Here is a 12,559-nt window from a genome sequence, read left to right on the forward strand (position 1 = left end):
TAGCCTGGCGGGGAAGACTGCCTGTCTGCTTTCTGCATGGGGACCTTCCCCCGGCTCAGTCTTTGTGCTTTCTCAGTGCTCACCCAATTTAATGGCAGAATTGGAAAACTTAGAAGAAAAAATAGTTTTACTTTTGTTAAAGATTTTCAAGCATCTGACAAGAGTCTGATTTATTTGTGTGGTGATAATTTGCGATTTATCTTCGGAGAAGTGAGTACAGGGAATGTCTTGGGGTCATGGAGGAGGAGAGAGAATGAGCTGCCATCGGGTGAGCTCATGCAGACCACGTCCAGGCTGGGTGGCAAGTATACGACAAACAAGAGGACTGACGTGGCCACATGAACTGTAGCTTCTGTCGGTAGAACACTCCATGTTCTGTAACAGGAAGACTCACTGGGTTGCAGCCTCCACTCCTTGGTAGGTGTCCTGTGGTTATGGTTTCATGTGGCTGTCTCCAATTTCCCAAAAAGCTCAGAGAAAATTTTACCTCTTAGTTTGAGGGCAAAAGAAAAAAAAAAAAAAAGACATAGGTTTGTTCTGAGTCAGAGTGAAAGCTTTGGCTCTTTGTCTTATAACTTAAAGGGGTCCTAATTCTGGTCTCACACTGGATGCTCCAAACTTGTCTATGCTCATGACCTTTAATGCTTCCTCCTAGGGAACCAGAATGGCCACATTTCTTAATTCCACCACATCTTAGTTCTTAGACATGCTTGTAGTGCTGTGGCTTATTAAACTGTTTATATGTAGAATTATTTAAAATGGTGTCCACACTCAGAATACCAATAATAATACTAATTGTAATGATTAAGTAATCAATGCATCTCTACTTTCATTATGAATTAGCAGCGTGTCTATGATTGTGGTGTATAAGTAGGGTGACCGTATAATTTGTCATTGGACTGGAACCCTGAGAGTGACTGAGGCTGCTGTTCCCACTGCACCGCACGCAGAACTGGAACGGGTCCTGGAAACGGAGGTGTGATGGTCATGCTGTGAATGAACCCAAATATAAACACAGGATTTACCTTTTGTTTTCTTCCTTAAACACTATAGGGATTCCCTCACCATCTATTCAGTCCTGTGCTGGAGAGATGTGCCCAGGAACACATCCACAGGGGTGCCTCAGTGGGCAGAAAGGGTCATGGAGCAAACAGATGCTGAGCTGGCACCTAACCAGGGCCTGAGGAGCTCTGTAGACTCGGGGGCCTCCGGTCTGGTGAGGACCTCGCAGAGCACATTGTCCTTCCATTTGCAAGACTGGCTGCCAGCGGTGGGGTTGAGAGCAGGGAGGCTGTGCACTGCAGGGAACTTGCATGCGGAGCAGACACGGAGGAGGAGGTGACACAGTATAAAGGCAGAAACACGACCCTGAAGGAATTTGTAGACCAGGTAAAGGAGTCTGGCCAGGGAAGAAATCACGGATTTGGGGACGGTGCGGAAGGTGGCAAGGTCGCAAGGTCAGGTGTGCACTTCAGAACGATGAATCTGGACGTGCAGAGGGCGGAGGACGTGGCCTGTCTGAGAGGCTAGGGAGGGGCGGCCCTGCCACTGAAGCTTGTGTAGACGAAAGGGCCCTCTTTGGATGAAATGAAGGGTTACAACTGGGAGGACAAAGTAGGCAGGAGGGTGAGTGTTTCCTTGGCGTGAGTCCTGCTGGGCGTAGGTGTGTTTCTGGAGGCGGCTCACACACGAGGACAGTTCACACTAGGTCCCCCCCACAGCAATTCCCGGGACCACACAACACACCGCACTCAGCCAGAAGGGGGCGCTCCCTATTCCAAACCATTTAACTGATGCCTGCGAGTGCTCACCTGACACAGAGGGGACACTGCGGTATTAACCACGTGCTGTGAAAACTTCTAACTATTGCAACTGGAATGTGTGTGTGCGCGCGCACACACACACACACACACACACACACACACACACACACACACCAGGTGACTGATCCTAAAACTCAAACTTCTTGAGCTTCATGGCAAATCCGTGTCTGCCATTGGGCTGGATATTACAGAATCACAGTTAGGCGTGGCTGTAAGAGCAAGTCAGGGGGACAGTATGGCCAGTTAGACGCACAGGGCAAGACTAGCTGTCTGACTCTGGCACAGAGTAAGGACTCAGAAAGTATGTCTTGTGTTGGATGCAAGTCTGAAAAATCAAAATGTGTCTGTAAAGAAGTCAGTAGAAAAGAAATGAAGCAGAAACATATCTCCCTTCCATTTAAGGGAACTTTATAGTTACAGAAGGAATGGGGGTTGCATTGTGTATTGGGTACCTGGCTCGTGGTGTCTGCATCAGCGACTGTGGCCCTGACTTTGCTCTTGCCCCCAAGTTGCTGCTGCTCCAGAGACTGGGCTGGAGGGATTCGCCACTACCCTGTTTTCCTGAAAATAAGACCTAGCCAGACAATCAGCTCTAATGTGTCTTTTGGTGCAAAAATTAATATAAGACCTGGCATTATATTATATTATAACCAGTCTTATAGTAAAATAAGACCAGGTCTTACATTAATTTTTGCTCCAAAAGATGCATTAGAGTGGATTGTCCTGCTAGGTCTTATTTTTGCGGAAACACAGTAAGTGGGGGTCATTTGGCAGTTGATAGGAAGAAGTAGTGGGTAGAATTCTTCATGGTTTTATTCCATCAACAGATTTTCTATGTTTGGACCTGGTATCAGTAATAGATGATGTAACATTATGATGTCATTTTTTTGCATTAGTTTAATTGTTGATGCTGTTCTCCAAAGAGGGCTGTGATAGGTACTTATCTGCCTGAAGGCTTATAAAAACATGAGTGTATAAGAGGATAATCGGAAGCAGAGGACATGCCTTAGTGTGAGGAGCGCTGATGTGACTGTGTTTGCAAATAAAGTTTTATACTTTTGCTTTAGAAAGCTGTTAAGACTAAAGAGGAAAAATGGCGAGCATGCAAATTGACAGTGTTGATGAGCAGATCATAAACGTTGAGGATACATGTAAATGCTGTGCATTTCTTAAGCTTTCTCAGAGTCCACATTTAGCTGGAAGGCTTTATGGTTGTGGTGAGCTACTCGGCACCTGTCGAATGTGCTCCTCGATGGTGCAGTTCCCTGAAAGCTCACAGAGGAGTGGACAGCAAGAGAAAAGCTGGCCCTTCCATAGTCTGACCAGGTACCCACTGCTCCCCGGGTTCGGGGGCCGCCTTCTCTTGTGGGGCAGATGTGGACCAGGTAGGAGAATGGAGGAACTGTTCCTAAGGGAATTTACCTAAACACACAACAGCTTTGTTGTGGAAGGAAGGGCGTACTTCTTCTCTACCTCATGTGCTCCTGTGCGGACCCTGAAAGTAAGCGAGGGAGGGCTGCTTCCTCAGAAATGAAGCTAGGGCGGCACAAATACCATGTACAACTTGGACACTGCGAGCATTTGTCCATGTGTGCACGGAACTCACCCCTCACTCTGCACACTGACGAGACCACGTGGTGCACTGAAGGAGGTGCACCTGCCAGGGAGGGGAGTCACCTCGTCTGCAAAGCCAGCGTCTGCACCAGAGGACAGAGGAAAAGGAGAAACCAGTTCGGTAGCTGACAACAAAACTTGTTTGGGAGCACTTGGGGACGGCTCTCTGAGCATCCAGAAACATCTAGATTATGCCCAGACTAGAGGTTTTGCAGGAGCAGGTGAGGGCAGGAGCCAGCACCTGGACCCCTTAATGCAGAGGGAGTCTGCCTCTGGGCCCCTTCCCCATCAGCCACAGTCACTTTACTGGATTCCCTCATATGTGGTTAAGGTTCAAAATACATTTTCCTGTTCACGAGAATTTCAGTTGCAATAGAAGTATTCAATACTCTGTAATTACTCAATAATTATGAGTCTGAAAGGAGGAGAGGAGAGTCTGGCGATTGCTCTGACAGGGACAGGAATACTTTGTGGCATGGCCTTGAGGAGGTGAAGAAGCTCACTCCTGCTCCTGCACAGACAAGCCTAGAGGAGCTGGGTTTATCAATGGCCCAAGCACAGTGGTGTGTGTGTGCACGTGCGCGTGTGGAAGAGAACCACAGGGAACAGGCTCAAGAAAGTGACCTAGGCCATGTCACCCACTCTGTCTCGAACACCAGGTGTCAGTGTCCCAGAGAGGCACTGAACCTCCAGAAGCCAACCGTGAGAAACTGTTTCTCTGAACGAGATGCTGGACTTTGATCATCTCTCAAATTCTTGGAAGGGAAATTTTGAAAATGGTAAATGGTGATTAATTATAAGATACCTGTTATCAGGATTTTACCATGTTATCTACATTCTACTTATTTCCTTGTGTGTTATCATCCTATTCCATTTCAATGAGCATAAAGTAACCAGAGGGAACTTCCTAAAATACAGCCCTCAGGATGCTGCCCCACTAAGCTGTCAAGTGTCTCTCTATTTCTGTTCCAGTCAATTCCAAACCGTTGGCATGATTTCCCCTCTGCCCGTGCCCTTACACCTCATCTCTGCCCGTGCTCCAAACGCTGCTGTGTGCTAACCACACCGGCCTTCTTCCCGGTGCTCTAACACACTCCTCGTCCCTGAGCACTTTCAGACCCTGCCCCCCCTGGAAGGACATACCCCCCAGCCCCAAATTCACAAACAGACAGGCATGCACACATGGTCCTTCTGACCTCTGGTAACTTCTGCTCATCTTTCCTGCATTCACTTAAATGTTACTTGCTTCTGGAAGCTTCCTGGATTTTCTGCTTCATGGGTCAGAGCTGCTGGTAGTTGTCTTCCTAGCATTTATCACCACTGCTGTTTTTATTACTTTCTTTTTGGTAATCATTCATTTAACCTCTCTCTCGACAGGGGGCTGTACTTGTGCTGTCCACTGCCCTCCAACAACATCTGGCCTACTCTTAACCCAGAGGAAGTGCTCTGTAAGCTTAGGTTGAATGACAGACTAAAGGGATGAAGGGCTTTCATAGATTCTCTGCTGACCTCCATCTCTCTTCTCTATGTCGTGGTCAGAGGGCTACTGTGTTGTGACCTGGTTCCACTTACACGGCTCTTCAAGTCACTTTGCTCTGGCTATTCACCCCAGTCCCAGCCTTGGGCTTCACTTCAGCCTGGGTCTGCATGCACGGGTCCTGGGTACTTGCTTGCAGGGCACTCACTGTGCCTCCTTCAGACTCATCGCAGCGTCCCCACACAATGCCAGTTCAATACAGGGTGATATTTAAACCTCTCTTTAATAAATGGTTAAGGAATATTGAGAAAAGGTTTGTGGCAATTTCCCAACATTTTCACTGAAAGTCTGTCTCCACCTCTATGTGGACCCATCATTTTGAAAAGTTGAAGTATTAGGGTCTCAGAGAAGTAGAGGTGTGTTTTGTTGTTGCTGTTTGCCTCGCTGAAAGATGTGGCGGCCCAGTACTGTCCACACTGTGTTTCTGTGAGATGTTGAGCTGCAAACTTCAGTTTCTCCGTCAGAAATGGTCCTACTCGTGTCTCCTGCTGTGAGCGGTGGACTTGACTCATCTGCGGTTGCTGGAACAGCCCAAGAGGCGGCGAGCAGAACCGACTTCTGTTTGATACCAGTGCTGTTCACATCTGCTTGGGGAGCAGCCAGCGACCCCGCCTGTTTCCGTCCCTGGCACGACACCGGACTCTGGACGTAGCTTGACGCTGTGGAAATTTCCAATGAGAAACAGCTTCCTGGCAAGGCCTCCCTTGTTATGATGCCCAGTTGAGACAAGAAGAACCGATCTTTATTTCTAAAGGAAGAGTGTCAATTTTCACCTGTGGGCAAGGGTGTTCTGGTGTCCCCACTTCGCCTCATTAAGACTCAACAACAATAAAACAGGAGCTTTGTCGGCTTCCTGGTCAGTTGGAATGTTTTATGGGGCACCCAAGGAAGAGTCCATTCCTACTTTTTACAACCTTCCATGGCTGTGCTTCCGACTATCTGGGGCGCGGGCGGCCCTCCACTTCCGGCCCTGGAGCGCGGGCGGCCTTCCACTTCCGGCCCTGGAGCGTGGACGGCCCTCCACTTCCGGCCCTGGAGCGTGGACGGCCCTCCACTTCCGGTCCTGCATTGTGGGTGGCCCCCCACTTCCGGCCCTGGAGCGTGGACGGCCCTCCACTTCCGGCCCTGGAGCGCGGACGGCCCTCCACTTCCGGCCCTGGAGCGTGGACGGCCCTCTACTTCCGGCCCTGCATTGTGGGTGGCCCCCCACTTCCGGCCCTGGAGCGCGGGCGGCCCTCCACTTCCGGCCCTGGCGCGCGGGTGGCCCTCCACTTCCGGCCCTGGAGCGCGGGCGGCCCTCCACTTCCGGCCCCCGCGCGTTAGAGTCCATGTGGTGCAGCGCCCACGCCCCCCGCCGGGCCGGCCCCGGGCCCCCGTGTCCTTGCTGAGTGACGCCGAGCACAGCCTGTGGGTAAGGCCGCTGGTGCTGAGAGCGTTTGCGTGTGTGTGCGAGTCTCCAGAACAGGGACACGTGTTGCGTGGGGAGAAGAAAGCGCACAGTGGAATTGCTTGGGTCTCGGGTCCCCAAGAGGAAGCGCAGAACCTTGGCCCGACTGCCTGGCATCAGATCCCAGCTCCGCTCCTCCCTGCTGCACGGCCTTGGGCGTTTCAGGTCCCCTGTCGTCCCCGATTTCCTCGTCTGTAAATTACTAACAGGACGTGTCCGTGGCGTTAGGGGACATGCAGAGGAGTCACTGGCGGTGACGCCTTTGCCGCGGGGCTGCAGAAACGCCTGTTACCGCTCACGTCCTGTCTCAGCTAGTTCCCCTCCTGGCGCTGGGACGTGGGGCGACTGTCCCTTTGCAGAGACGGGAACTGGACTCTGGGGAGTGAAGGGACTTTCCAGAAACTACACAACTGTGTTCTGTCAACCCAGACTCTTTCTGGTTTATTTAAACTGAGGCTTTTTGTGAAGAAACTTGTTCTCAGATGTATTTCAGGGTACGTGGGGCGTTTCTGACACCATCATCGCCGTCGTCGTCGTCATCAAAGACCAGCATTTACTGCTTTACTGTGTGCACTGGCCTTCGAGAAGCTTTAGAACGAATCCAATGCGCATGTTCCTCATTCTCACCATTCTGTTAAGCATCCGATATTGGCACCTCCTTGGGGGAAATGGCAGGTGTAGTATTTTCTTAGGTTTCAGCCTTATCCTTCTTGCGCTGGAGCCTGATTCTTCAAACAAACAATATTTTATATAACTCATTTCAGCTGCTCCCCAGGGGCACCTCCCCAGACTCCAGACTGAGTCTTGACCCCCACCGGGCTCTCGGGGCCCTATTCTCACAAGAAGGAAAATACGCCGAGACAATTAGCCTTAGCTGCAAATGGTTGGTATTACATATGTAAATGATTAGAAACAGAAAACAAATGTTTCAAATGTTCTTCAATCCTAAAACTTTGGATTGATTCCCCTGATAACCATGGAACAATTCTCAGAATATCAGAAGATGACACAATTATGAGTCAATAGTGTCGTCCTCAGAGAATCATTGTGACTCATTGGCCATCCAAGCATCTTCATGGAAGAGCTTTGGGTGGAGAAGTGAATGCAACATTTCCCCTAAGATACAGTCCCACCAAATACCTGCTTTCCTTCCTGGAAATACTACCTACCCAGTGCACACATGAGAGCCAGGTAGTCTGAATAGTATTTATACAATTTCCTTGTAAAAGACCGAATAGTATTTATACAGTTTTCTCACAGTGCCATGCTTGGTGACTTTGGAGCTCAACTTTTATGTTTATGTGGTTTTAAAGAGCATGTATCTATGCGTCCTTATTTCATACAGCCGTGCTTCAGGTGTAAGGACTGATGCTGTCGTCTCCCTGACAGAGGAAGGGGCCGTGGTGGTGGTGGTGGTGGTGGGGGACCCACTGAGCTGCTGAGGTCAGTGGTGAGGCCTGAACTTGGACCACAGCCTCCTGGCCCTCGGACCGACAGACTGTCCACCTTGCCTCACCTATCTCTACCTTTGGAATTTTTTATAACTCTTTGTGACTCTTCCAATTCAAGTCTTCTAACATTATTTTCCTTTATTTTTATCGAGATGAAATTCACAAAATATAAAATTAAGCATTTTTTTTCTTTTTTAAATGTTATTAAATTTATTAGGGTGACATAGGTTAGTAAAATTATATAGGTTTCAAGTGTACATTTCTATAATACGTCATCTATTTATCACCTTGTGTGCTCACCACCCAGTCAGTTCTCCTTCCATCACATATATTTGACCCCCTTTACCCACCTCTACCACCCTTTCCTTAAGCATTTTAAAGTAAAAATTATCTATTCCAAAACATTTTCACTAGCCCAAAAGGGAGCCCATGCCCTTTAAGCAGTCACTCCCCTTCCTTCTGCCCATCCCCTGGCACCCACCAGTCTGTCCTTTGTGTCTATGGATTGGATTTGCCTATTCTGGAGGTTTCATATAAATGTGTTGTACTATATGTGGACTTTTGTGTCTGGCTTCTTTCACTGAGCACCATGTTTTCAAAATCCATTCCCATTGTAGCGAGGGTCAGGACCTCATTCCTTGTCATGCTGGAAGCACCCCACGGCATGGGTGGAGCACACGTGTTCACCCAGGCAGCAGCTGACAGACATTGTAATCAGCACTGCTTGAACGTGCAGGGACGTGCATATGTCTGACCTCTGACAGTTTTGAAGACTCACCAAAGGGAAATTTCATCTTTGAAATCAACATTTAGTAATCAAGATATCACTAGACATAGAATGTGAGGAACACAGGATAATTAGTTGTATCATGATATTTTGGGCTTTTTGATGTTTATTATTAAGCATAAATGGTTATTTATAATTTTCCTAGGACTTTTAAGGTGCACTTGCTTTCCCCAAACCTATGATTACTGTGGGGAATGCTATTTATGGTTGAACATCTTACAAGTATTATACGTGTAAACACTCCACTACGAACATTTCATCTCATGCCAGGAAAGTTTCCCTGGGTCCTCAGTGTCTGCAGAGTGAGGATTCCATCTAGTTAGAAACCAGAGCATTAAAAAGGGTCAACTTTTATGGTCAGAACTTGAGGTGGAAAGACTAGATGATCAGCGTGAGCAAATATTTAAACTACGTTATCTGTGCTTCCAAAGAAGATTTCTGGAAATAACAGGACAGATAAACATACTGGAAAGGCATCAGAACAGCCTTTATGCTATGACTAGAAAACACTACGGATATGTTTTCCTTACTTTCTATCCATCAGCAGAGACAATACACATTTGTAAAACACTGCCTCACAATGCTCATAACACAGACCAGTACTTTTCTTTGTTTCGTGCTGGTGGTTTACCTTTCCAAGTGGAAAGTTGAAATTATTAAATTATTTGCTTCAGACTTACAGGTTCAGAATTATGGACTATTAATTCAATTTGTTAAGGCTACTTTGAATGAATTAGCAGGGAGTGACTTGTATTATAATGATTCATTTAGTCATTTATTATCTACTTAACACACACAAATCTGACAGTCTTCTACTGTTGGCTAGACCCTCTGGTGGGAAAAGAGTGAGTTATTTTTGCTTTGCATGGTGACCGGGTACTTTCTTAACATTTATTTTCTATTTTTCCTTAGAGGTGTGTATGGGTAAAGGTTAAAAAATATTATAACATTACATAGAGTGAAACATTTGTCTTGTGAGGAAATGTAAACCATTCTGTGGGCTCAGGAGAAGCAGAAAGTGTCTTTAATGGTGTCAGATGTCTTTATGTTGATAAAGTTTAGAGAAAATATATCTAGAGGATTGAGCCAATGCCCTAAAAATAGAAAAACGCTAACCAAGGAGGCAACTGGGAGGAGTTAAATACTCAGCACGTGCACAGCGGTTTCTCTTAGTCACATGTTTCTGGCATAAGGATCCTTCCCAGATGGTGGACCCGCTACAACCTTCGGAAACGTGTTCACCCATTGTCTCAGGGCACAGACACAGCTGGGGATATGGATGCCTTTCATCCCTTCGTTTGTGACAACATTTCATGCTCTCATGTTACTGTCATCTGGAAGCGGCCCCCATCCCTCGGGATGGCAGGAGGGGCCCTGGAGGCCCGAGCCCCGAGTTCCACAGCAGTGCGTTTGAGACGCAAGTGAGAGGTGTTCCAGCCGGTTTGTGGTGCTGGTCAGAGTCGGCTTTTGGGTGGTATCTGACAGATGCCTTCCTTGAAACCGTCCACGCCTGACCTCGCACCACAGAGCAGCTGAGTGGGCCCATACAGAGTCCCCTTCAGCACTTGGATGGGCGGGGAGATGTCCGGGGTCTCACATGGGCAAACCTGTTGTGGCCCAGCTGCTGGAATAGGTCCTGGGGCGGTCGGAGCGGAACACCACCTCCTGTCTGGGCTCGGCTTCTGAGATGGTGACATCCCGGTCAGGATGCATTACTGCTCTTTCAGGGGGAAAGGGTTCCCGGTAGCTGTTTGCCTTTCTCAAAGGACACTGCCGAACCCAGAGCACAGTTTGTATGCTGCATCTGAGTAAACGTTTGACCAGGCAGTAGCTGTGACCAGCAGGGCCCAGACACAACCCCCACCCCTGCTGCCCACATGCCCCCACTGTGCCAGCAGTCTGGTGGCTGTGGCACAGGGCGGGTGACTCATTATGCCTACTGGACTGTGTGTGGGCACACATGTGCACTCATTTGTGCTGGATCTTCCCAATTTCACTCCCAAATGTCATGATTTCCAGTCCCAAAGGCCATATGCCCACCCGCATGGGTCACGGCACCCATCCCCACTGGAGCACTCATAATTCACTTCTCTGGCCCCCACTGTTGTCACCTTTCTCCCTGTAGACCTGTGACCAAACTGTCAAGCTATTCATTGTTGCCTGTGTCTATACATATTCCCACATTAGGTCAAGCCTGTTTTCACGTGCTATAACCTGCTGTACACAATGACGAGGTATATGGCCTGAAGTTCTGTCCCTCACGTTTCTTCCAGGGCCACTGCTGAATGGCTGCCATGCCGTAACAGCACTCCATTTTCAGCTGGCACCTTTGTGTTGAGATGTCCCCACTTTGACCTTTTCCGCCTCCATTAGAGAACAATTCGTGACCCAAAGTGTGGCCATGGGTATGAAGAGAGGCACAGGTTCCGGGGAGCGTGACAGGATGAGGCTGATCTCACACATCGGAGCTCGCGCCCTCACCACCCGCGTGCCTGTGCGCGAAGGGCACTAACGCCCACGCTGAGGCACTGCGTGTCCAGACCTGTGTTTCGAATGGTAGGCCATTCTCTACTTGACGTGGGATAGACTCATGCTGGCATTTTAGGGGCCAGCGTTGTGACTTTCCCACTGGGGAGTTGTAAACACTGCCCGTGCTTCTCCCCACCATGGACTACCGAGACCTTGGGGTTTTCCGGGTCATAGGACTCCAGTGGCAGGCACATTGTGTGTCAGCTTGGACCCGCTGGCCCTGCCCCGTCTTCTGCTGGAGAAATGGGGCTCAGCAGCTCTGACTGGCTGTTGTGTCCCATCAGTGAGCCGAGGAGGGCGCTCCACGGCATGGACCTCCAGCCCCACCTCATTCTTTGGTGTCTGGTGCAGCGATTTTGAAACTTAGCAATATGCTTTCCAGAAATCATTCTACAAAACAGTTTCATTGAGGAAACACGTATGTGCAGCATGGAATGTGAGGGGGTCTCTCCTTGGACCTGTTCTGACGTCCTGGCATCTCCAACCTCCAGGCTCTGAACTGAGACTGAAGAGTCAGGACAGCCGTGCGTCTGAGTGGAGGCAGGGGCAGGGCTCAGCCTCAGGAAACTGTTCCTCCAGGCTTGTGTTGTGAAATCTCTGTTGACCTGTGACATTACCCATTCCTTTTTATCAAAACAAGGGGAAATGTATTCTTGGAGCTCCTGGGGAATAATAAATCACCGGAAATAAGACCAATAAAAGAAGATTGTATAAACCAGATCACATATGCTCCCAACACAGACGGTTTTCATCTGTTGCCAACACAAAAGGCTCCTTGCAGTAAATCAGCAGCATTATTTCCCAGGAGAATCTCCAAAGTGCCTCTCTGCTACTCTTGTGGGGCCGTCATAAGCACCTTGAAATCGAGTATTCACCAGATAATACAGCCTGGGGGAAATGAGAAAACATTTAATACTTGAACTATAATTCACATTTTTAGCAACTACATTTACCCAGGAGCTGAGTGATATATCAGCAGCCCTGCCAGCCTAGCTCAGACACTTAGAATAAACTTCTGGAATTTTCTTTCCTTCTGCCCTCCTGCCCTCCCTCCCTTCCTGTTTCTCTTTTTCTTTCTATAAAATAGGTTGCAAATTACAGATCTGGCAACAAAATTTCAATTGTTTTTAAATTAAATTTTTTTTTTCCTCAGTCATCCTTGGTGTGAGTAGCTATGGAAACACATAATATGCTCATGGCCCCGCTCCAGCAGGGTCCTGCCATGGGCCAGGCCCTGTCCGGGACCTTGGGTCAGTGATGCTCCATCTCTGCAGGTTTGCTTTCCCTGGGAATGCTGTTTTTAGCAGGATGCGTTACCTCCAACACGAAGGAACCTGGTTTTCAGGAAAGAGGATTTGATCTTCGCAGTGA

Source organism: Rhinolophus sinicus, chromosome 2 (genome assembly GCF_057876585.1).
Source record: "Rhinolophus sinicus isolate RSI-liver-muscle chromosome 2, RSI-T2T, whole genome shotgun sequence".
Taxonomy (NCBI): Eukaryota; Metazoa; Chordata; class Mammalia; order Chiroptera; family Rhinolophidae; genus Rhinolophus; species Rhinolophus sinicus.